We start from the raw sequence: 4,430 nt of genomic DNA, 5'->3' as shown, positions 1-4,430 counted from the left end.
CCAGCAAAAGCACTAATAGGGTTCCCGTGGACCCACATAGGTCCAAGGAGCCACAACAACTGAAAAAAAGGATCCACTCAGAGGCTGGTGAGTCATCACAAGGGACCAGCTCATGGCCCATCCCTTGGTAAGTGTTTGCAGCATGGGTGGTGCCACCGGTGGCACAGCAAGGACAGCTGATCTGCCCCCCAATCAGCGCAGGACCACTCAGAGGAGACTGGTCAGGAATATAGAATTGCTTGGGGTGCAGTTTGATGGAAAGACTCAGACCCAGATCAGAGATTCTACACAACCCAGATCCACCAGGTCTCTGGAGAGCTGGAAGTGCCTATAAGGTCAACCATTAAAACCTGAGCTGCACAAAAAGTCTTCCTTAGGGAAACAGCAACAAAGAAGCAATTTAGCTCAACCACACAGCTCAAGTACTGGAGCCCACAGGAAGTTCCCCCGTTTTAGAAGTAAGCAAAGGACAAAAAATTAGTTCTTGCCCAGGCACACCACCGGCGCCTCAGGGCCCACCAGGGACATGAGGCATGGAGCCAGGGAGCAGACAACCCTGTCACAACCAGGCACACCACCAATGCCAAGGAGCATGCCAAAAACATCACCTCCGTGTAGGTGGCCTACCACAGTCACCACAATAACCACGGCTGGCTGCCACAAAAGCAGCTAGATGCCACAACTGCCATGCAGATGGTCCACCAGCCTCCAGAGTGCATTGACACAAGGAGAGTCACCAGCAGAGACCAAAGAAAGGAAGAGGATGTCTCTCTCCATGAAGCCCACCCCAGAGTGACAGAAGAAGCATCTGCTCTACGGTAAAACTGGGGGACCTGAACACACCTCTCAGCATTGGACAGATCATGTAGGCAACAAATCAACAGAGTAACCATGACTCTTTCAGAAGGAGGGAAGAAATGTAGGGTAACTAGAGGGCGGAGGAGGAGGGAGAGGGGAAGGGGGAGAGATTGGATGAAGGGCATAAAGAACAAGTACAATTTGTGACAGTATACGTGCTAGTAATATTGATATGATCAACATATGTCAACGTTGAACCCCAAAAGTATGTATAATCAATTATGATTCAATAAAAGTAAAAATAAATAAATAAATAAATAGATAGATATAGATAGATAGATAGATAGATAGATAGATAGATAGATAGATAGATAGATAGATAGATAGATAGAGAATGGAGGTCTTAGGGATGTGCCGTACTGCCTGGTGCCCGTTGGACAGCTGGGGAGCCAGCCTGCACAGACTGCAGCGTTAAAACGTCACTCCTCGCTGAGACGACCGAAAGTGTAGGCTCCAAAAGAAATTCTCAAATACATAACTGTTTTCCCCGACAGCTGTTTTAACCTTGGAAAAAAATACTTTTACCGGTACAAAAAGATAGAATTATTGTATGGAATATTGTGGGGCTATTTACCCCAGTCCCTTACTTTACTTTTAACGTGTAGATACTTTGTAACATTCAGATGAGTTCAGAGAGCCACTTTGCACGTTGAGATGGCACTTGCACTTGGAGGCTTCAGTAAGATACTGGATGTCTTTCACACCTCCACGTGGATGTGGAAATAAATTCTCTCTGAAGCTGACTGGGTAAGCACCTAGGGTTCCTTCAGCGATGTGACACGCCACTAGAGTACAGTTCCGGGCTGCCGAGAGAAGCTCTGGTACATTTCTGTTCATTTCCCTCCCACTGAATCAGTGTCTGCTCTGTTCAGTGGTACCGCAGCCAGGCCTGCAAGTAGCTCTGGTCTAGTCCCTCTGGGCTAGTGACCTCAATCCAGACAAATCAGATTAGGGCACTGTGCCAAGTACACCTTCATCATTTGGCACAGAACTTCAGTAAAGCTACCTGCATGACAGAGGCAGCAGAAAAGATGGTGAAACACAAACCCCTTAAGTCTAACAGTACAGGTATGTTCAAAGACACATTCTGCAGCTGGGCTGTCTGTAAGTAGGCAGCACACTCAGATAACAAGAAAGAAGCCACCTGGAGTTTTTAGTCCATGATCTATGAGGTAATTTGTCCTTTTTTACGCTCAGGTGTAGAGTGACCAGGCCTCCCATCCCTGGAGCATCGGTCTTATCTGTGGATTTGCTTTATCCAGTTTCTAATCCCGAGTGCTCCCTGGATAGAGACGGAACGGTGATGTCTCTCTCAAAGGGAAGAGGGTCTCCTCTGAGCCCTGCCCACCTCCAAGGGGCCCCTCAATCTTATGTTATTAGCATCTGCTTGACACCCAGGGGCCCTACGTGGGGTTCGTGGCAAACTCAGGGCTGAGGGTCCCACCTTCGTGCTCACACCTGCCATTTTCATCCACCTCTCAAAATGCATCCCTCCGGCCACGGTCCTCCCACTGACGCCCCCACATGTCTCCAGCCTCCCACTCCACCCCTGGTGACCTCCTTCCCAAACCTTTCTGCTCATCTCTTTGTAGAAAACATAACCGACCCCAATGAGGAACACCCCGACATTTCCATCCTTCACGAACGCCACTTTCCTGCCTGCTGGCTTCCAACTCGGCCCCTCCAGGACAAGCCGCCTGAGCCTGCTGCTCCCCGCTCTGGTGCCTGCTGGAGATGGCGCACGCTGTGGCCGCCCCGGACCTCGTGAAGGAACCTCTGCTCCCCCGACCCTCAGCAGGGACTCCGGCCTCTCCCTCCCCCCGACCCCGCCGGTCATGACACTTCAGTGAAGACTTTGGCATTTGGCTCCTGCTGTCGTCCTGGGGTCCTGGGACTTTTGGCTCCACCCAACAACAGTTCTCCAGGTGCAGTCCAAGGGGCCACGGTCCCCGCCAGCAGCTGCAGGCAAGAGCCATGCCCTGGAGCTTGTCACCTCTGCTTTAGATTCCAATTGTCCTGCCACCGGCTGGACTCCATTCCCCCAACCCACCAGGCCCCACTCCTGGGGCCAGGAGTCTGACCTCTGTGATGTCACCAGCACCTTCTCCCCTCCGTGTCCTCTCACCACCCTCCTGGGTGGCTTCCCATCCTACAGGACATTGGTCACCCTCATTCTGCCCCCCTGTTGTTTTTCCCTCACCCCTCTGTAGAACGCTGTCCTGCCCCCTCCTCCCTTGGTGAGGCTGCGGAGCACGTCAGGGGACAATGCTGTGCTGCACGTGCCCACCCTCTGTCCTCAACTGTCCCTCCACCATCACCAGTCGGGACCCCGATGCCCACAGCAGCGGCCTGAGCCTCCACTTCTCCCACATCAGTGTCAGTCTCGAGGGACTGCAGGACATGTGGCCAAGGCTGTGGTCAGCTGTGCCCAGACCTCAGTGCAGCCTCATTCTGCTCCCTCCCCTCCTCTGTGCAGTGTGGACAGCAGCAGAGCCTCCCTTGCAGGGTGACACAGCAAATGCATTCATCTGAAGGACTCACACGACACCTGCCACGCAGTGAATGCCCAGGAGGGGCTGTCTGTCTTAACCGTCAAGTTTACCAGGCGTGGACGTTCCCGCCTCCTTCCCGTGCCGACGACGCTCCCCTCGTGTCCTTCCTTCCCCCAGTCCCCAAAGAAAGGGCAGCCCTCCTCCTGCTTGGGGAGCCCCTTCATCCTCCGGCTCACCCGCCCCCTGTGTCATCATTAGCACCCCCGTATCTTCAACCTTCCTTTTCCGCTCTCTCCTCCCCTCTTGTCCCAACACTTAACTCTGCATCTAAAAACAGTAATGCAAATGATAAACGTTAAAAACAACCACCTCTCTGCCTGTGCCCCAGCCAGAGCCCTCTCTGTCCTATTCAAAGCCGAGACCCTCGGCAGACCCACGTCCCTGCTGTCCCACCTGCTTGTCCTCTGCGTGCTCCTCTTCCTGGGACCAAGATGCTCAGCCCCGTGTGCACCGCCGTCCGACTCCCGGGTCCTGCGGGCCCGTCCCCTCCTCTTTGACCGGGGCCCCTCCTTCCTCCCCTCTCATTCCCTCTTCTCACCCGTGCAGCTGCCCCTCCCGTCGGTCTTGATGTGTTTGCCTGAGTCGTGGCAGTAGCTGGTGGCAGTGTCCTCCACAACCCCATGCGGCTGGCCAGCCCCCCCCGCCCCCGGTGTCGATGCTTCTGCAGCTTCTTCTGACCCCGAATGAGCCCGACTCCTTCCCAGGCATGTCGGTCCTGCGCGGCTGAGCCCAGCCTCCTCTCCGCCCCAGCCCCTCAGCACCCTGCCTGGTACTCCCAGAAGACTCACAACTGTCCCCGCAGCCCCGAGCACCCACAGGAGCTGACCGCAGTGACCTGCACGCTCCCTCCTCCAGTTGACACTCCTACCTCCCCATCCCAACCGAGAGCCGCTCGACGTGCCGTTGACCCTTGTACCCCTGCACCCAGTGCCCGGGAGCACATTGCTCTGCTCAGAAATGCTTTCACATGCCGGCCAGGACTACGGAGGAGTCTTCATCACAAGGGGAAAGTCGTGCCCA

The 4,430-nt window shown here is 54.6% G+C and overlaps 1 protein-coding gene across 1 annotated transcript in view; it reads right to left on the bottom strand.

Annotated features, from left to right (window-relative positions):
• LOC103597333 (protein unc-93 homolog A-like) overlaps positions 1-4,430 on the bottom strand; it is a 35,862-nt gene that overhangs the window by 6,243 nt on the left and 25,189 nt on the right. The window lies entirely within an intron of this gene.

Source organism: Galeopterus variegatus, unplaced genomic scaffold (genome assembly GCF_000696425.1).
Source record: "Galeopterus variegatus unplaced genomic scaffold, G_variegatus-3.0.2 Scaffold2284, whole genome shotgun sequence".
NCBI lineage: Eukaryota > Metazoa > Chordata > Mammalia > Dermoptera > Cynocephalidae > Galeopterus > Galeopterus variegatus.
Note: the sequence above shows the minus strand (reverse complement) of the source record. Positions and strands in the feature narration are given on the sequence as shown.